General features: G+C 32.8%; 1 protein-coding gene and 1 long non-coding RNA gene across 6 annotated transcripts in view; one reads left to right on the top strand and one right to left on the bottom strand.

The window, feature by feature from the left end:
- Positions 1–724: 724 nt before the first annotated feature.
- Positions 725–9619, bottom strand: LOC111092449. 3 transcript variants are annotated; one of them, XR_005378214.1, is made up of 4 exons: positions 9436–9619; positions 1941–2077; positions 1734–1757; positions 725–1431 (listed from the first exon to the last, which is right to left on the bottom strand). It is a non-coding gene; the product is annotated as an uncharacterized LOC111092449 (long non-coding RNA). The 3 variants fall into 3 exon arrangements; XR_005378216.1 differs by having other exon boundaries at positions 9519–9578; XR_005378215.1 differs by lacking the exon at positions 725–1431 and adding an exon at positions 1451–1583.
- Positions 9620–10777: 1158 nt separating this feature from the next.
- ADAM29 (ADAM metallopeptidase domain 29) overlaps positions 10778–22270 on the top strand; it is a 70896-nt gene continuing 59403 nt past the window's right edge. For 2 of the 3 annotated variants that reach the window (XM_038573631.1, XM_038573630.1), the window contains exon 1: positions 10778–10878. The gene's annotated coding sequence lies outside the window, so the exon portion shown is untranslated. The remainder of the gene's footprint in view (positions 10879–22270) is intronic. The other variant, XM_038573632.1, reaches the window with a different exon arrangement.

Genomic DNA, 22270 nt, shown 5'->3' on the forward strand with positions numbered 1-22270 from the left:
TGGTAATCTTTCAGTGCTTTCCTTCAGTTGTGTGACTTTGATATCAAGGCATTTTTTGAGACAAAACCTCATTGAAGAGCTGAAATAGCTACATTCAACCACTTCCCTTGTTCCCATGAAAGTCTATAAAAAAACAAATTGAGAAATAAACAAAAAGTCATCATAGAGGTAAGGTCATTGAACACTAAACACTGTTCAATATTAAATATTGTAGTTGGAAGTATGTTAACTTGGACATTTCTTCAAAGTGAAGAAATTTGCTAACGTCAAACCATTTGATTAGAATTATTATCTTTCAAAGGTTGTGGTTTAAAAAGAAAGAAATCTTTCTAAATCTTGCTATTTTAAATCATCTCAGTGAAGTAGGGATCACATAGTTTATGAATAAAATATTTTGTGGTACAAGATGTTAGGCTAAAAACCTACAAATTTAGCAATAAGACTGAATTGGTCATCTTGTAACTAAAAATCGTTTATCATTTCATTAAGGTACATTTCTCTTTTTTGTGTGTGTATGTATATATGTGTATATATATATATATACAAACACACTATACATATATATGTAGATACAATATATACAATATATACACATACATGTATATATACATGAATAAAAATAAATAATATAAAAGTACAGGTAAAGGGCATTACGTTTTTTTATTAACAGCTATTTTGTATTTTGATATTTGAATGATTTCTTATTATAAATTCCTATGGAATCCACTTCCAAAAAATATACTGAGAGTTAACTAGTGTTTGGTAAAAGCCTTAGGGTAACTTTAAACACTAATAAGTATTCAATTAAATGCTGAATAAGCTTCAGAAATGTGAATACTGTAATTTATAAAATATTTTTTGGGAGCAGTAGATCAGATTGGGAGAGGTAGATCCAAGGTTCGAGTCCCTGAAATTTGACAGCTATCTGGGTAGTGAGAAGGATGGCCTCTTCCAAGAAGGTTCAAAAACAGTCTTTGTACTTAAAGATTCCAAATCAGAAGAATGGGAGAAAATTAGAAGTGTTGTTTCTAGACTCATGGTCAGATAATTGAGAAAACTGATAGGATTGGCATCCAGATCTCATTTCTAGCAAATATAATTATAGTAAAACTAATTTCTTTACAAAAAAAAAAAAAAAACAAAAACAAAAAAACAAGTCTGTTCTCTTTAAACATGGACTGATCATTTATATAAGTGCAGCAAGAATAGTGACTGACCACATAGGCTCTTTTTAAATCTGTTTTGCTGGAACTTTTCACATGATATTAGATTGGACTTTTAAAGCCTCTGCAGACTAAGAAGCCACATCAGAGACTTGCCATCAGGCTTCACTTGTTGTACCTATATAGTTTTAATTCCTTTCATCTTGAGGTCTTCAAGATATCCTGAGTAATAACTTTCCTTACTCAGCTGATGAGGCTGCCAGGAACCCTGTAGGCAAGATACAAGGCTCTTTTTTAACAAGAAACTTTATTGGCTCCATGAAGTCATCCTTATTTTTCTTTAACTGTGTTGTTTTATCTGATTTTATGCATATTCCCAAGTATGACATTCCATTTAAAGCTTTGGTTTCCAATTGTGTCCTGTTATAAGGAGAACAAATTCTTATTGAACTTATGCAAATAATAACATTACCAAAAAAATAAGGCAACTCAGTAAGTTCCCAAATTCTAGAAGGATGAGGTAGAGAGAAAAAGTAAATATTTCAATTCTATTTACAAAGGTATACTTACCAAATTGCTGTAAGTCATAGATAGCTTAAGAAAAAAGAAAAAAATATTTTCTTAAATCCAGGAAAATAACACATTAGGCACTAGCAATGTTTCAAAGAAAAAGTTGTAAGAAAATTTATAATCATGCCTATCAGTTTTTTCAGACTCATGTTATTATTTCTTATTCTGCTTGAATTCAGTTTTTTCACTTGTTATCAAGTTTCTTACCTATATCAGTGGTATGATCTGATAGTTATCAGAAAACTATATTCTAGAGTACTTGTCAGTCTTTTCCATAAATCTCTTTAGAGATGAAGCACTTTTGCAAAAGTGTCAGGGTCAAACTGCTGCAAATGATGAGAAAACTAAAAAAAAAAAAAAAAAAAAAAAAAAATGGCCATGATTAAAGATCTAATGATAATTTATTTAATAAGGAAATGCCATTGAGACGCCTGGGTGGCTCAGCACTTGAGCATCTGCCTTTAGCTTGGGTTGTGATCCTGGGGTCCTTAGATGGAGTCCCACATAGGGCTCTCTGCATGAGCCTACTTCTGTCTCTGCCTCTCTGTGTCTCTCATGAATAAATAAATAAAATCTAAAAAAAAAAAAAAAAGGAAATGCCACTTTTTCTGTAACATATTTATAATAGACTGAGAGTATTGACAAACTCTATGAATTTCAAATAATTTCTACAATACCTATGTTAGGAATGTATATGCATACACATACAACTTAGAGTTTATCATTGCTTCTGACAATGCTTCCCATGTAATTTAATATATTAAATAAATCTAATTAATTTTAACATCCTCTTTTACAGTGTGACAGAGAAATTCTCTGTAATTTTCCAGGGATCATCTGGGATATCTCAAGGTTAGTTTGAAGTTAAAAAGACCCCCATTTAGAAATTAATTTTTTTTTTATTTTTTTACTTTTTAAAAAATATTTTATTTATTTATTCATGAGAGACACAGAAAGAGAGAGAGAGAGGCAGAGACACAGGCAGAGGGAGAAGCAGGCTCCATGCAGGGAGCCTGATGTGGGACTTAATCCCCGGGACTCCAGGATCATGCCCCGGGCCAAAGGCAGGCACTAAACCACTGAGCCACCCAGGGATCCCTAGAAATTGATTTTAGGTAGTTGTCAAAAACATCAAAAGTTTTGAACATTTGACTAACTTGAACCACAGATCATTATGAAATAATACAAAATCTATTTAACCACAGTGACCACAGAAGTTTTTAAAAGCAAATATAAGACTAGATAATTATGAACAAAACTTAGCTCTTTTAATATTGAGAAATTTCAGTTTTCTAAGTAATCAAAGATCTGATAAAGACAACATGAAGCATAGGAAATTATTTGATAAGATTTAAAATCTTTGCTCTCCAAAAAAATTACCCAAAAGGTAAAAAAGAAAAAAAAACTTTTTATGTCTATCAAAAGCACATTAAAATAGCTTAAGAAAACTTTGTTCTTTTAACTGGAAGAAATGAAATTCTCATTTTACACCAGTGTACTCACAATATTGACTCATTATTTAAAAACTTAAATAGTCCATTTCAATCTAGTCAGCTTGACCATATATGAAATTCTCTTTCCAAAATTCCTTTTCTCTAGACCTACAACTTTTAAAATAATTGTTTATATTATATTTTTCCTCTTTCACATTCTGAAAACAAACAACAGTCATTCTACATTAGGACAAAATTAGTCTTTTTCTCTTAAAATATATACTTTATACTGTTTATTCAAAAAACACATTTTATTTTCCTTCCCTACTTTCATATACAGCTTTCTTTTGGCCTTATTATTTCTAGAAGCTTTAATTACAAGTATTGGTTAGAATGTTTCTGGGAAACAAACAAACTAATCTTTAAATTTGTTTAAGTCATAAAATGTTTGGGATTCTTTTAGGAAAATTAAGAAGTAGCTAGAAATGTCACTTAGCCATGTTAAGACTATCATACTGGGCCTTGGCTCTAAGTAACCAAGAGGTGATAATGAAGCAAAAGGAGAACCCCTCAGAAAAAAGAAAAAAAGAAGTTAACAGGCAGCAATAAAAGAGCTCTTAGAGATAAAAAAGTGAATTGTTAAGGATTGTTTCTTGGAGATTATAAAATATTATCATAATTGATGTTTTCAAAAGCACATTGATGTTACAAACCATAAGTTCATTTTTTTCCCCACTGTGTAAACTGGAACAAATCACACAGTTTGAATGTTCAGAGTTTCTATCACTCTTTCTCCCATATCTTTAACTTTGTCAAAGAGGATTTAACAGAACTTTTCTGGTTAGTTAAAAGACAACTACTTCCTTGCTAGAAATCAACAAAGGAATAGACTCAAGTGTCTACAAAGTGTTTATTGGTAGTACTCTCTAAAACTTTTCACTCAACATTAAGGCTTCTTCTGCAGCAAAATGTCAATTCAATGGGAAATATCACAGGAAGAGAGTGTGAGTGGGCCACAAAGTGGCAGATGAATTTCAATAACTTCAAAAAAACTGCATTTAGATAAAAAATAATTTTTCTAATATCCTATATTGATAGAGGGAGTCTAAGCAATACAATGTGACCCTACAGAAGATGTAAATGTGATTGTACATTATTGTCAGAGATTCTGGCCAGAGTGAGTCATTAAAAAATGGCATAAAAATTGCTTCTGAATCAAAAGAATTTAACCACATTTTGGTACAAAGCACCAAGCCCCAACCTGGAATTATATATGAAACTCCAATAACAGACCATAAGTACATATAATGACACTGGGAGGAAAAAACAGGATAGAGAAAAGGAGCTGTGGAACCTATTAGAATAAGAATAGACCAACAAACAGACATTTATTTATTTATTTGCTTATTTATTTCTGGTTTATTTAAAAAAATCTAAAAATAGATATAATAAAAAGTTGAGAAACTCATCAAGCATATAGAGTCGAATACTTTTTCTTTCTACTTCTTTCACTTCTAGTCTGTTTGCAACCCTTTGACTGATTTAAATTCCTGTCATTCTGGTACAGTGGATACAGCATTGTCTTTTTATATTACTCAACTTCTCAGAAAATATAGTCCTAGTCCTCAGATATCTCCTCTTGAGACAGCATTGACTCTAGAGATACAAGACTTAGCTGATTCCCCTTCTAACCACTGTTGCTCCTTCTCTGTCTCTTCCTAGGTTTTTGTCCTCTATTTGAACTCTTTGTGTTGGAATTCCTCAGGATTCCTAATAAGACACCTATCTCACTAACCACATAGTTTTTGTGTGATGTCATCTAGTCCTCTTGACCAAGACTTTCAAATTTGTATTTTCAGGTCTGATATCTCAAGGGAGCTCTGGAATCGTATTTTGGCTGAGTCCTTGACAGATCCTCCTAGATATATTTTGAGTATTAAAAAAAAAAAATTAAGGCCCAAAATGCAACTCTTCCTTTTTTAAAGATTGTATTTATTTATTCATGAGAAACACACACACACACACACACACACACACACACACACACACACACAGGCAGAGGGAGAAGCAGGCTCCATGCAAGGAGCCAGACATGGGACTCAATCCCGGGTCTCCAGGATCACGACCTGGGCTGAAGGTGGCGCTAAACTCCTGAGCCACCCTGGCTGCCCCAGAAATGCAACTCTTAACTACCTTCTTCATCCCCGCCAATTGTTTCTCCTCCAGATCTTTACTTCTCAGACAATGGCGTGGCCATATACTTCAAAACTTAAGGGACATTTCTGATTCTCTTTATCTTGATCCCAACATAAGACCCATCAGCAAATTCAGTAATTTTACTTTCAGTATACTTCAAATTCCCTCACTCTTCACTATCTTTACAAATACCACATGATCTACCATTATTTCTCATTTAGAACATTGTAATAGCCTTTTAACTGGTCTGCCTACTCTCATGTAACAAAAGTTATCTAGTCTTTCCAGAGTAATGAGTAATGGCAGAGTGAGGAGAAAATCTTTCAGAAAAATGATAGAACATCTAAAAATATAAATGAAATAATTTCACACTCCTTCCTAAAAGAAACTGCATAAAACCTCCAGCGTTCCTTACAATAAAATTAATTCCTTTTACCCAGGCCTGCCTCCCAGTTGCTACCAAACCTGGCCTCTGCTTATTTCAAGGCTTACTTTGTAAACGTTTTCTTGTTTACTATACTCTAGTCAAAACGATCTTTTCTCCTGTTTTCAGAATTACTTTCAACATAGTGCATAGTACTTTCCTCTTAGGCAAAAAGTTCTTCACGAAGATCTTTGCATTACAGATTGCTCTTTTGTATTCAGGTATTGGCTCAAATGTAATAGTCCCCTTTATTGGGCTCTCAATTTTAACTAGCACAACTACTCAGTTCCAGAACATTTTATATCAAATATGAAATTAAGTGTATTATTTTTATAGCATTTCTTAAATGATCTTTTTATTCATTTACTTTCCACAACTTTGTTATCTCTATAAGTATTTTATTCATTTCATTCACTGTCCTGTTCCACATACCTACAGCCACTTTTGCCTCTTTTAGTTACCAATAATATTGCAAATATGCTTTTCAAATAAAAAAAAAAAAACGGTATTGTTTAGGAAATCATACCATTCCTGAAGTGACAATTATTCCTGGTTATTTGAGAGGCATTGTTTTTAGAGAATAATGTATATTTATATGATGCCATGTTACCACAATATTAATAAGCAAATATTGAAATAACTTTTGTTATTTCAATAAGTAATTGAAATAATGGGATACTTATTTAGAGAAATTATATGACTTTCAAAACTTAATTTAAAATAAATGCTTTAAGTTAATAATAAGGCTGTACTTTCCTGACATATGATAAAACTCAGCTTATTCAAAGTATGTTTAAGAAATGATTCTTCATTGAAAATTCCTATAGATTAGAAAGCATACCTATAACATAGAATTCATTTGAATTGGACTTTGTAAATAATTACAGATGGTGACAGAAATAAAATAATAAACCTTACATGTTTTACATTTCTCTACATATTTTGTAAACTTATTTTATAACTCAATAGTTTATTTTTGTTTACTCATTAAAATTATTCTAGATGACATAAGTTACAACTTTGCACTACTTCACAAACTATTGAAAAACTATGATAAGTAAATTAAAGGTAAGCAAATTTAAAAATAGACTATAAAGGATCAATAAATGCTACTCTTTCATATTATAAATTTATAATTATTCAACTTCACTATAAAAATCTTTAACTTTTATAATTTTGTCTCATCACTATGGATGAAAAGTATTCCTATAATGATGATTACTACAGTTTCCATGGTAGCACAATTTCCATTAATTACCTATGTTCATGAAATACTTGTTGAGCCCTCTATTATAAGAACCAAAATATTTTTGCTATTTCAAAATATATGATCACAAAAGTAAAAAATCTGAATATTAATTGTTGCTGTCAATCCTATTTTTCTGTAAAATGAGATCCAATTTGAATTATGAGAAATGACCCTGCTAAATAATAAATTTATGAATTAGCTGGTACAAATCAATTTGGAGGAAGAGACAGAAATAAATAGAATCAGGGACACCTGGGTGGCTCAGAGGTTGAGCATCTGCCTTCAGCTCCGGGCGTGATCCTGGAGTCCCTGGATCGAGTCCCACATCAGGCTCCTAGTGGGGAGCTTGCTTCGCCCTCTGCCTGTGTCTCTGCCTCTCTCTCTGTGTCTCTCATGAATAAATAAAATCTTTAAAAAAAAAAAAAAGAGATAGAATGCAAAACTGGATCATGGAAATTAATTGTTGGAATTGCTTTCAAATGAGAGATGTACAGTTCATTGTAGGCCTTGTCATTCTGCTTGTGATGATTCTGGACATTTTTGCTTTTATTTTTTTTGAGAGATTTGAATATTTTCAATATTTAGGATGACTTTCAGTAACAGGAAGAGAGAGAATAGGCTTTTGTGTTTTTTTTTTTTTTTCTATTTGTTAGGTTAATGATAACTGGGCACTAATGGATTAATTGAAGTGTTGTCTTTCTGTAGGGTAGACAATTGTGAATTTTTAACATAGTACATTTCATCTAGAATGTATTTATTTATTCATTTACTTATTTATTTGACTGAGCGAAACAGAGTAAGAGAGCACAAGCAGGGGGAATGGAAGAGAGAGAGGAAGGAGCAAGCTCCTCACTGAGCAGGGAGTCTGATGTGGAACTTGATCCCAGGACCCCGGAATCATGACCTCAGCCAATGGTAGACACTTAACTGACTGAGCCACCTAGGTGCCCCGCTCATCTGGAATTTAAACAGGATTCATTTCAATTAAGTTTGTAGCACAACATATGCATTTAAATAAACTGTACTTCTTACTATACTCAGTATTACTCCAGGCTATATGCTATAACCAAGAGGGTTTTTTTATAACCCATATCATTTAATATCATAACAGGATTAACTAAAATGATATTTGGCCTCTTACACATTCCCTGGCCTCACAAAACAGACATCGGACTGATGGACATGATTTGATAATTTAAGAAAGATGATCACAGACATGTGTGATACACACTCCATTTCTGTTTCCTTTGACGATTTATTTATTTATTTATTTATTTATTCCCTTTGACTTTTTATAGAAGCTTGTGTACTGGTCAAGTACGAGAAGTAAAATGACAGAATTTAGTTCCTTTGAGGGCTGCTTCCTATACTTTGAATTTTTTTTTTTTTTTAGTAAGAGTTTGAAGTCACCACTGTGAGATCAAGATCTGATCTGAGTTCAAGAGTCGAATACTTTACCAACTGAGACACCCAGGTGCGTTACACTTTGAATTATTTAAGAAAAAGGAAATGCAAACTTATTTGGATTACTGTGTGTTTAACCTGAGAATAACCTCCCCCCAAAATAAACCAGAGTTTGACTTATAGGCCTATAGATATTTATATATGGATACAGATATATATAAATGTAATTCACTGGTGGGATCAGTGGGAATATCTTTCAGTGCCTTGCCAATAATTTAAACCTGAAATTACATTTTCCTCTCTGATATGAATACATATTATTGAGGTTAGGATTTTGGTTAAACTATTAGTTTCACATTGCTATTAATTTTAAAAGTTGATTTATTGTACGGCTTGATATTCTCATATATAGGATCATTGTTGACAAATTACTACCAACTATGGAATATAGAATTAAAGTATAAAATTATTATTGCAAGTTCCATCTAAACAAATTCATTGCTTTTGAATTTAGTATTGATTCATGTAATAAAAAACACATGAGTTATTGTTTTGACTTATAAGTATTCTGTTCTCAAAAATTGATTACAACAGTCATGCAAAAATGGAAATAGGAACTTAGCATTTAACATTATTTTCTAATTTATTCTGTTACTTATTATAATCTCCCAACTATTTTACGCAGCTAGTGATCAACGGACTTCCCAGAAAAAGTGGCTTTGTTTCAGACACAGTATTGGAAAACACTTTAGATTTACTTCAACAAAATGGTAGGAAAATTGCATTAAAAAACAGCTACTGGGTTCTGATGTTATTTCAGAGATGTGGAGAATTTGTGTTCCCTCCTACTTTACAATAAGAAAAAACAAACTTGAAAAACTGCAAGTTTGTGATTTTCTAATTAGATCATGAAAATTGCAATGGGAAAATATTAACATAAAATCAGGAATGTGAGAAGCACTCTCAGGGAGAAACAAGACCCAGGAATTTGCTTACTTGAGACAAAATATTGAATGGCGAATAAGCTGGTGAGAAGAATCAAGTAGGGGCACCTGGGTTTCTCAGTGGTTAGTGTCTACCTTTGGATCAGGTCATGATATCCGGGTCCTGGGATTGATCCCTGCGTTGGGCTCCCTGCTCCATGGGGAGTCAGCTTCTCCCTCTATGTCTACTCTCTCTCTTTCTCTCTGTACAATAAATAAATAAAATCTTTTTTAAAAAAATAAGAATCAATTAGAAGATTTTAACCGATTGCTAATGTCTGAATGCACAAGCATGAAAGCTGAATGCATCACATGGGACCAATGATGTTCACATCATTGTTCTTTTACAGGTTTTTCCTCCATGAACCCCACAAATGTTTACAGAGAAGACTGGAGATACATATATCTTTTTTTCTTTTTTCTTAAGAAAACTTCCTGATGATGCGATCTGGAGAGTGAAACAATGTCTTAGCTAACATCTGCCCTGTCTCATCATCTCTATCTCCTTATGGAAACAGAGCCCTAATATGCAAAATCATCAAAATCTGTTGCCTGACAGTACAGATGAGAACCTACTGTAGTTGTGAGAGAAAAAGAAGGGGAAAAATCCCCCCAGGGAGGATGGAATGCATACTCAGCCCAACATGACCTCTGGAGGAGGGGAAGGGCTATTTGTAAAGGCATCATATCTAGGACATGTTTATAGTACCTTACTAGGATTGCAGCTTAGCCTGAACTGCAAAGAAAAACCCTCATCTCTCTAGCTCCTGACCACCACACTGAGAAGATGTGAGTAAAAATAAAAGTAGAATTTATTTGGGAAAGATGTAAGGAAAAGATCTGTTCCAGTGAGCAGCAGAGTGGAGGATAAAGTGAAATTTCATATAGAAAAAGAGTAAAGCTAGACCTGACAGAGAAACATTAAATCCTACTTAGCAAAGGCAAAAGATTTTCTTTAGAAGATCTTTCGTATAGACTCTTTCTTAATTCCTCACTTTTACATACTTTGAACAGAAAGAGTATTAGATAAATAATTGCACTCTCTTAGCTAAAAAACTACCGAGAAAAAAATAAAGTGGGGGCAATTAATGAAATTTATCCAAGATGGAATCAAGTGACATTTCCTTTTATATAAGATCCATTTTCTCTAAATATTAAATGATAATCTTGCAGGGTTTGATCGATATGCCTTATGACATCTCTCATATATTCTAACACTCTTATTTAACCTCTCCCTGGGAGCCAACAACTATCATGGGCCAAGTACCTTCAATAACCATCAAACAGTTTATATGCCCAGCCCAACTGTTACCGTCAGACTTTTAGTTGAGAAACATTCTTTCCTCCTTTGTGACATCACATCCACTAACTAAATGGTGTAGTGTGGGGGATTTACTATAAAACAGATGCTCTCCTGATGGCCCATTCCTGGACATTCCTGAGGACTCATAATCAGGTCATAGATAATTTAAACAATGATTTACCTGTATTCTTAATAGAAGTCAAAGATCTAAGAAGTAATCATACTTCTGAGCATAAGTGATACTAATTTTCCAATATAATTTGGACTCAATCTATCAGTCCCTCCAAACATCTAGCAAGATTCACCTTATATTCTCTAAAACCAGAACCAAAGGGTACCAAAATCAAGAAGATGAAAATCTAATAGAAAAATGAGCCCTTAACCCTTGTACTCTTCCTTATAATGATTCTTTTCTCTAGGTTAAAAAAATATCCAAATAGTAGGGATATAGATTTGTTCAGAATCTTAGCAGCATACATATAATAATCATTCCCTACTTACCTGTAGTAGCAAATCCGAGTATTCTTTTATCTTTGTGCACCACAAAGCTGCATATTTCATAACTATAGATCTGTTTTCTGTTCTTTTAGCATCGTTTTTTATCCAAAGAGTCATTTCATTGCTTCCTCCTGGGAAAATCAAAGTCCTCAACAAGGATTCCTAAACCGTCCTATTTTTTTTTTTATTTCACATGTCGATCATCTTTTACAGTACTCTAAAATGCAACTGAGCTCTGAAAGTAATTCTATTTACTTTATGTCTTATCTCTAATAGGCTATGCGCTTTCTGAAAGAAGTAAAAATTTTGTTAAAGTTTATTTTTTTGGAACATAATTTATCCCAAGGAGGGATATTTTTCACTCCTAAAAACGTGTAACACTTCATAAATTTCCCAGATTAGTAAGTAAGAGATCACACAGATGATTCCTAAGTCTCACTGGAAAGCTATGAGTTCCAAAGGTATTAATTTCCTATTGCTGAACAACAAAGCACAAATTTAGGTGCTTAAAATAACCTACACCTATTATGTCACAATGTCCAGGGGTTAGGAGTCCAGACAAGGCTTATATGAGCCCTTTGCTCAGTTCTTTGTAAACTGAAATCAAGGCATTAGCCACTTTGTAGTTCTCTTCTGGAGCTTGAGGTCCTCCTCCCAGCTCATTAGGTTATTGATAGAATTTAATTCCTTGTGGCTATGGCACTGAGATCCTCAGCTTTTAAAAACTATTGGGGGATCCCTGGGTGGCTCAGCGGTTTGGCTCCTGCCTTTGGCCCAGGGCGCGATCCTGGAGACCCGGGATCGAGTCCCCTGTCGGGCTCCCGGCGTGGAGCCCGCTTCTCCCTCTGCCTGTGTCCTGCCTCTCTCTCCTCTCTCTATGACTATCATGAATTTAAAAACAAAACAAACAAACAAACAAAAAACAAACAAACAAAAAAAAAACCTACTGCTCTCCACTGGCAGCTTTAAATCCTGCCTCTCTTTCCCCATAGAAGGGAAACTCGTAATTCTTTAAACACTGTTTCTTAAATATCTAATAGGCTTTTAAAAATGCCTTTAATAAGTTTATTACAACATGCCTAGAAATCTAGGTTTAATGTTTGTCTGTTGATTATATTTTAAGACTAAAACCAGGAAAACATCAGGCAGGATACATTGTAACAGATCTCAACTTACCGCTAGAATACGACTCCTTCCCAGAGGCAAAAATATGTCCAGATGACAGAATTTGTTGTCACTTCAGTAGCTTCCTGGCTAAGTAAAATGAAGTGGTTTTATATATACGCTAATAGTGGAAATGCTTTTGGTATAGTTTATTGTTTTGGAAAGCTTTATAGAGCATTAAAGTGCTTAACCTAAGAAGGAACCCTAATTTAGAATGGTCAGCAGATTATAGGCATTTAATAGTTGTAATGTTTTTTAATGAATTGGCTATTTTCAAGACAGAAGCCCATTCAAAAAGATATCAAAGTAAATGTAAATGTCCTGGTTGATCATTATGCCAAACATTAAGCCCAACCAAAATCCTACTTCTCAACAGAACAAAACAAAACAAAACAAAACAACAACAAATCGTGTCTGTAGAAACTCAAAGAGAATATTATGAAATATTATACAATGCAGTTCTTTTGTTCCAGAGTTAGAAAAAAGTATTTATTACACATGGAAATAATCCCTTTTACACCTAGAGTGGCTGCCTGTGACCTCATATGAAATCCTGAAAAAACTTTATATGTCATTACCCACATATTTAGGACAAATTGGCCACTGTATTCAATCAACATTAGTGAAGAAACAAACTTCATTATCTATTAATGAGTGGTGCCAAAACTATATAATACTATTTGATAAACCTATAAGGAAATTTTGATCAGAAACAGATCATGGAATAATCCCCAATAACTGACATTTAGTTGGCAGTATAAAAGCTTACTGGCTATTATCCAAAAACCAGACTGGTATGTGTTACCTTGTTAAATGGATATCTACATTAAGGTTTGTCACTGAAGACACCATCTGCTTTCCATTTTGGTCCATGAGTTTTAAATCTCAGAAGAAGAGTTAAATGAATTTAAGAATGAGATCAACTAGGGCACCTGGCTGGCACAGTCGGTTACACATTAGATTGGTTTTGGCTCAGATCATGATCTCAGAATCATGAGAGCCCTGTGTCAAGCCTTGTGTTGAGCCTCTCAGGCTCCTCATTTGGCACAGGGTCTGCTTGAGATTTTCTCTTTCTCCCTCTGCCTCTCCTTCCACTCACATTCTCATTCTCCCTCAAATAAATAAATAGACCTTAAAGAATGATATAAACCAGACCTTATTCTTAGGATCCAAATCCTAATCACTCAAAGGGAATTCTGGAATTTTTTGTTCTCTGCTCAGGCCTTCCTCATTTTTTATAAAAGAACCCAAAATAGAGTGGATTCTACATGCTATATATAATTCAGAGACTAGCCAGGGGAAATAAGACAATGTCATCAACTCTTAGCCAAGAATGTCACTTAATTGGAAAGGAAGCAGTAGTCCAGAATAGAGTCATTTTAGATATAATGTTGTGTTTTGAGGGTGGATATATGTGATTTTAGGAGAAGACTATTGTGCTTGCATTTCCTACAAGTTAATCTGGCATTTTAAATATTGCTATTAATATTACTATTCACTGTAATTACTGTTAATATACTGGGGAACAAAGAATCATTAAATTGAATATTTTGGCTAAAACTCCCATATTGGTTCTGTAGACTCTTAGGATTAGGAAACAATGAGGTGAGTAGTTGCCTATTGACGATGACATAATTGTTTGTTCATAAGCAAGAAATTCAGCAACAATGTAGATCCTCCTCCAGGAGTATATTTGCCAAAGTGCTCTTGTAACTACTCAATGTAAGGATAATAGTAGAGAGTAGTGTTTAAAGAACCAATGTTGAAAAAACTAGCATCTCATGTGGTAGCACCCATAATTTTGTGTGTGTAACAAGGGACTGTTAGGCATGCTTAAGTGAGAATCACTGCTCTACAAAGGATAGCAATTTTTTCCATAGAAAACAATCATTATTGCCCTTTTATACTCCAACAAAATCAACAACACGTTGTTTTTTCCTGTATTAAGCTAAAGTGGGGAAAACAATATAATTTTGTCAACTTGGACAAATCAGAAATAAGCAATTACAAATAACAATAATCAATGTTTATATCCTTAGAACTTAAGAGTGAGCCTAAAAACATCAAAGAAATATTCTAAAAACTACAAACTACTCTGCTAGTTTTTTTTTGTTTTTTTGTTTTTTTCTTTTTACTCTGCTAGTTTTCAAGAAAATAACTCCTGGGATATACAGTATGTATACTCAGCATGGTTCTTTGAAAATACAGAGTATCCAAAAGTGTTATATAATGAAATAAAAATGTTTCAATAGACCATTGAATGAGATGCTGTGGAACAAGGATTGCATAAGAATGCAGATCTATAGATTGCTCTCATAAAATATATAGATGAAAATATCAGTATACATTTAATAGGTAGTATTCCTTTCAATCATAAAAAAATTGACACCTGAATATTATGTTTGCATCACAGATATGTAATAGGAGAACATTCACTCTCATATTAAAACTAATGATACTCATAGGGGATAAGAATAAAAGATATATATCACTGCATTATTAGTGAAATACAAATTCCATGTATGAGTGTTGCATATTCTAACTGTATACCCTGTGTTAATTTAGGATCAATGTTTAATCTTTAAAAGATATGAAAGCACACAAAACAAGTACTATGAAAATATAAATCTATAGAACAATAAATGGAAAGATATACACCCACTTGTTAATGATTGTTACTTCTGGGAAGAAGCATGAGATTAAGAATAAGAAAAGAGTTTTCAATTCTTATTCTATAGAAGGCTGAATTGTTTAAAAATGAGTATGTATCCTTGAGTTACTTTTTTTCATTTTAAGGACAAGTAAAATATAATTATAATTTATATATCTGAATATATTTGCATAAATACTTGGTAATGTTTCAAGAAAATATTTAGTCAATTTAAAAAGATATCTGTGTTAAATACCATAAAAATCAAAGCAATGTCTCTTTCTCTCTTTCTGTCTTTCCATCTCTCTCTCCACACACACATGAAATGAAATGATTTTTTCTTAATCTTCAGAAGTATACATAATAATTGTATTATGAAACTTTTGTTTGAAAACCAATTTATTAAATTGGTCTGTAACATTTGGATAACTTCCAGTAGTATAAAGGAATAAAATCCAGAAATTAAGTATTTCCTATGAAGATAAGATTTATGCATGAGAATGCTCTGAAAGGAAATTCATCTTTTTCACAATGAGGATGATCATAAAGTTGAAACTATAGCATTGTTTAAAATGGAATTATGAAGAATAAGGTTAAAATATGAGTAAAAAATGCATATTGGATAATGAGATCATTTTTAAATAGGATTTTTAACACAGAGAAGCCGCTTTAAAAGAAATGATTAATGGTTCTTAACATTCACTTTATGTAGTGTTATATGGCTATGCACTGTAATACCTCTTTTTCATGTTTATATATAACAGAAGATAAAAATATTAAATGGTGCTTTCCCACAGAGTACTGAAAGATATATACAGAGTGACATCAAAAAGGAGAGTTACAGAAACTACTATTTATATAATGAGTACATATATTTTCCTGCAAAAGTAGCAGTGATGTATTTACTTATTATTTATATTTATATTTATATATTTTAGCTGTGGTGTTTTTAGTAATTATTTATTAGTAACTAATGTAGGCTATAGAATAATCAGGGCCATCCCTAACTGCTTCTTTGCCTTATTCACTAGTACTAACTCTCTTTATGCTCACCACATACATTTTGTACTGCCATACTCAAATATTTCCAATTTCCTATTCTTATATTTTCAAATGTGGCAAAATTTCTTCATTTTTTTAAATTCAGGCACAATGGCATATAACATTATATTAGTCTCAGGTGTACAACAAAACGATTTTATATCACAAAAGAATCATCACAATAAGTCTAGTTAACATCTGTCATAGTTATAAATTTGTATGTGTGTGTGATGAGAACTTCTAAGATCTACTTTCTTAACCACTTTCAAATATATAGTACAGTATTATAAACTATAGTCAACGTACAATACATTACATCCTCATGACTTGCTTATTTTATAACTGAAAGTTTGTATCCTTCAAAAAAATAGAAAGTTTGTATCTTTTGACCCACTTCATCCATTTCACCCATTCCCTACCTCTGGCAACTACCAATTTGTTGTCTGTATTTATGAGGTTTTTTGTTTGTTTGTTTTCTGGCTTTTACATTTTTATTGTTGTCATTGTTTCTTATATTCCATATACAAGTAAGGTAATACGGTATTTACCTTTCTCTGTCTGACTTATTTCACTTAGTGTAATGCTGTCAAGGTCTATCCATGTTGTTGAAAATGGCTATATATATATATATATATATATATATATATATATATTGTTTTTCCTTTATCCATTCATCCATTGATGAACATTTAGGTTGTTTCCATATCTTGGCTATTATAAATAATGCTATAATGAACAGGTGTCTGCATATATCTTTTTGAGTTAGTGTTTTTGTTTTCTTTGGATAAAAACTCAGAAGTGGAATTGCTATATCATATGAAAATTCTATTTATTTTATTTTTTTAAGGAAACCCCACATCTTTTTCTACAGTGGCTGTATCAGTTTACATTCCTACCCACAGTGTATGAGGGTTCCCTTTTCTCCACATTCTTGCCAATAACTTTATTTCTTATCATTTTGATAAAAGCCATTATAACAGATGTGAGGTAGTATCTCATTATGGGTTCATTGCATTTCTCTGATAATTAATGATGATGAGCATTTTTTTCATGTACATGTTGGTCATCCATATGTCTTCTTTGAAAAAATGTCCATTCAGGTCTTCTGCCCATATTTTGATATGATTGTTTGTTTTGTGTTATTGAGTTGTATGAATTCTTTATATATTTTATATATTCCTTGTAAATATATATAATTTGTAAATATTTTCTTCTATTCCACAGGTTTCCTTTTGTTGATGTTTTCTTTACCTGTACAAAAGTTTTTAGTTTGATTTAATTCCACTTGTTTATTTTTGCTTTTGTTGCCTTTGCTTTAGTTAGATCCAGAAAGATCACTCCCAATACTGATGTTAAGGAGGTTACTGCCCATGTTTTCTTCTAGGAGTTTTATGATTTTGAAACATATATCCAAGTCATTAACCCATCTCGAATTAGTTATTTGTGTATATTTAAGATAGAAGTCCAGTTTCATTCTTTTGCATGTGGCTGCCCAGTTTTCCTGACAGCATTTATTGAAGAAAGGATCCTTTTCTCATTGTATATTTGTGACTCCTTTGTCCTAAGTTAATTGCCCATATATTCATGGGTTTATTTCTGAACTCTATTCTGTTCCGTTGATCTACGTGCCTATTTGTTTTTAAGAGTTTATTTATTGAGAGAGAGAATGAACAGGAGGGGAGGGGCAGAGAGAGAGGAAGAAGCAGACTCCCTGTTGAGCTGGGAGCCTGATGCAGGACTGCATCCTAGTATCCTGGGATCATGACCTGAGACAAGGCAGATGCTTAGCTGACTGTCACTCAGGTGCCCTTTTATGTGCTCATTTTCATGCCAATTCTATACTGTTTTGATTCTATGGATTTGCGATATAGTTTGAAGCCAAAGACTGTGATGCCTCTGGTTTTGTTCCGTTTTGAAATTGCTTTGGCTATTTGGGGTCTTTCATGGTCCATACAAATTTTAGTATGATTTGCTCTATTTTTGTGAAAAATGCCATTGGAATTTTGATATTGATTATACTGAATCTGTAGATTGCTTTGGATACTATGGACATTTTAATATTAGTTCTTCCAATCTATGACAATGGAATATCTTTCCAGGTCATTTGCCTTCAATTTCTTATATCAAATGTCTTATAGTTTTCAATGTATAGGTTTTCACCTCCTTAGTTACATTTATTGCTAGGTATGTCAACTTTTTGATAAAATTGTGAATGGCATAATTTTCTTAATTTATCTTTCTGACAGTTGTTTGTGTATAAAGACAGCATACTTCTGTGCATTGATTTTGTATTATACAATATTACTAAATTTATTCATTATTTCTAAAAGTTTTTTGGTGGAGCCTTTAGAGTTCTCTATAGTGCCATGTCATCTGCAAATAGTGACAGTTTTACTTTTTCCTCTCCAATTTGTTTACCTTTTATTTCTTTTTCTCAATTAATTGCTCTGGCTAGGAATTCCAATACTATATTAAATAAAAGTGGCAAGAATGGGCACTCTCACTGCTGGCGTTAGAGGGAAATTTTTCATCTTTTCACTGTTGAATATAATGTTAGATGAGGGCTTGTTATCTACAGCCTTTATTGTGTTGAGATACAGTCTCCTATATACTCCACATTATTTCATTATTTATTATTCTTCATCTCAAGAATAAAGTCCACTTGATCCTTCTAATGTATTGCAGAATTGAGTTTGCTAATATTTTGTTGAATATTTTTGTATGTTCGCTCATCAGGGATATTGGCCTGTAATCTTTTTATGTGGCATTCTTAATTTTTGGAATGAAGGTAATGCTGGCTTCATAAATAAGTTTGAAAGTGTTCCCTCCTCCTCTTCCTTGTCTTTGTCTTTTTTTTTTTATTCTTCTTCTTTTTTTTCTTTTTGAAAAAGTTGAGAAAGATTAGTACTCATTTTTCTGTCAGTGTTTGGTAAAATTTCCTAGTAAATCCATCTAGTCCTGGTCCTTCATTTCTTGGGAGTTTTTGATTACTGACTTAATCTCCTTACTAGTAACTAGTCTGTTCAGATTTTATGTTTCTGCATGATTCAGTTTTGGTAGACTGTATGTTTCTAAAAATTTATGCTTTTTTATAAGTGTTCATATTTATTGGCAAATAATTATTAGTCTCTTAGGATGCTTTATATTGCTGTGGTATCACTTGTAAAGCCAAATCTTTCATTTCTAAGTTTAAGCCTCTTCACCTTTTCTTGGTGAGTCTAGCCCTTTAGACTTTGATTCTCATTGTCAATATTTATATATAATTTAAAAAAAACAGCTTTTAATTGGATTATTTATTTCTTAGGTGTTAAATTATATAAATTCTTCATATATTTTGGATACTAACTCTTTATCAGATATGTCATTTGCAAATATCCTTCTCTCATTCTGTAGGTTGCCTTTATTTATTTATTTATTTATTTATTTATTTATTTATTTACTTATTTTGTAGGTTGCCTTTTAGTTTTGTTGTTTCTTTCACTGTGCAGAAGCTTTTTATTTTGATGTAATCCTATTAGTTTAGTTTTGCTTTTATTTCCCTTGCCACAGGAACATATCAGGAAAATGTTGCTATGGCCAATGTCAGAAAAATTAACTGTGCTCTTTTCTAGGATTTCTATGATTTTAGGTATCACATTTTGAATTTTTTGTGTGTGTGTGTATGTTGTAAGAAAGTGGCTCAGTTTCATTCTTTTGTATGTAGTTGTCCAATTTTCCTAGGCACCATTTGTTGAAGAAACTGTCTCTGTTGAAGATTAATTGACTATATAATTGTGGATTTATTTCTCCGTTTTCTATTCTATTGATAGCTTGTATAGTAAAATAACTTGAAGTCTGGAATTGTGGTACCTCCAGTTTTGCTTACTTCTTCAAAATTGCTTTGGCTATTTGGAGTCTTTTGTGGTTCTATATAAATTTTAAGATTGTTTGTTCTAGTGCTCTGAAAAATGCTGTTGTATTTTGATAAGGATTGCATTAAATCTGTAGATTGCTTTGGTAGTATAGAAATTTTGACAATATTAGTTCTTTCAATGCATGAACATGAACTGTCTTTCCATTTCTTTGTGTCATCTTTAATTTCTTTAAAAAAAAAATGCGCAGAAGGAATGAGCATACCTATCTCCAAAAAAGACATTCAGATGGCCAACAGACACATAACAAGATGCTCAACATCACTCATCATCAGGGAAATGCAAATAAAAACTACAATAAGATATCACCTCACACTTGTTGAGATGACTAAAATCAAAAACAAAAACAAAACAGTAAGTGTTGGCAAGGATATGGAGAAAAATAAATTCTCCTGTACTATTGGTGGGAATGTAAACTGGTGCAGCCACTGTGCAAAACAATATGTAGTTTCCTCAAAAAGTTAAAAATATAACTATGATTCAGCAATTATAATTTACCCTCAAAATACGAAAACACTAGTTCAAGGGATACAGGCACAACTATGTTTATGGTAGAATTATTACAATAGCCAAATTATGAAAGCAGCCCAAGTGTTCATCAATAAATGAATGGATAAAGAAGATATGGCATATATATATACATATATGATCTATATACATCTGAAGTAATTATTGATAGGTACATATTTATCACTTTTTGTTAATTGTTTTCTGGCTGTATTGGAGTTCCTCTCTGCTTCTTTCTTCTCTCTCTTCCTTTGTGCTTTGATGGCTTTCAATAGTGGTATGCTTAGATTCCTTTCATTTTTACCTCTGTGTAACTACTATAGGTTTTGCTTCATCATTATGAGGATTGTGTATAACATATTTATTACAGTCCCTTTTTATTTTAAAGATTTTATTTATTTATTTATTTATTTATTTATTTATTATGAGAGTGTGTGTGTGAGAGAGAGATAGAGCACAAGGGAGGGAGTGGCAAATGGAGAGGGAGAAACAGACTCCGTTCTGAGCTGGGGGCCTGATGAGGGCCTCAATCCCAGAACCCTGGGATCATGACCTGAACCAAAGACAGACACTTAACTGACTCACCTACCCAGATGCTCATTGTAGTCCATTTTAAGTTGATAACAATTTAAGTTTGAATGGATTCTAAAGCTCTACATTTTTACTCTCTCCAACATTTTTCAGCTTTGGATGTCACATTTTACATTTTTTATCTTGATATGCGTAACTAATCATTAACACTCTCTTTTTTACCATTAATGGTAACGAACTTCTTTAACTTTGCTTGTCTGAAAAACTCTTTGTCTTCCCCCCCAATTCTGAATGATTAACTCTTCTAGGTAGAGTATTCTTGGCTGGAAGTTTTTTCTTTCAGTACTTTGAATATATTGTGCCACTCCTTCTGGCCTGTAAAGCTTCTGCTGAAAAATCTGTGGTTAGCCTTATGGGATTTCCCCTGCACATAAAAAGTTATTTTTCCCTTACTGGTTTAAGATTCCTCCCCTGTCTTTAACTTTTGATATTTGAAGTATAATATGTCTTGGTGTATATCTCTTTGGATTCAACTTATTTGGAATAATTTGGGCTTTCTGGATGGATGTCTGTTTCCTTCTTCAGCTTAGGGAATGTTTCAGCTGTTATTTCTTCAAACATGTTTTTGCCCTTTTCTTATTCTCTTCTTTGGACACCCCTATAATGTAAATATTGGTCTTCTTGATATTGTCCCATAAAGCCATAAAGTGCCTTACTCTATCTTAACTTACTTTCTTCTTTCTCTCTTTCTTTCTTCTACTCTGATTGGGAGAGTTTCACTGATATGCCTCTGCATTCATGAATCCTTAATTCTGTTTCATCAAACCTGCTGTTGAACCCCTCTAGTGTATTTTTTTTCAGTTCAGTTATTTTAGACTGAATTCAGATCTGTGACTTCTACTTGATACTTAAAAAAATATTTTAGAGGTGCTGGGTGGCTCAGTTGGTTATGGTCCAACTCTTGAATTCAACTCAGGTCAGGATCTGAGGATCATGAGATGGAGCCCCATGTTGGGCTCCATGCTCAGTGTGGAGTCTGCTTGAGATTCTCTCTCTCCCTCTACCCCTCCCCCTGTTCATGTGCTCTCTTTCTCTCAAATAAATAAATAAATAAACCTTTAAAAAATTACCCTTTAGGGTTTAATTGATGGTTTAGAGGTTATAGAGTTTTGTAGCACCTAGGTAGCTCAGTTGGTTGAACATCTAACTCTTGGTTTTGGCTCTGGCCATGATCTCTAAGTTG

This window comes from Canis lupus, chromosome 25, assembly GCF_011100685.1.
Source record: "Canis lupus familiaris isolate Mischka breed German Shepherd chromosome 25, alternate assembly UU_Cfam_GSD_1.0, whole genome shotgun sequence".
Classification (NCBI taxonomy): Eukaryota; Metazoa; Chordata; class Mammalia; order Carnivora; family Canidae; genus Canis; species Canis lupus.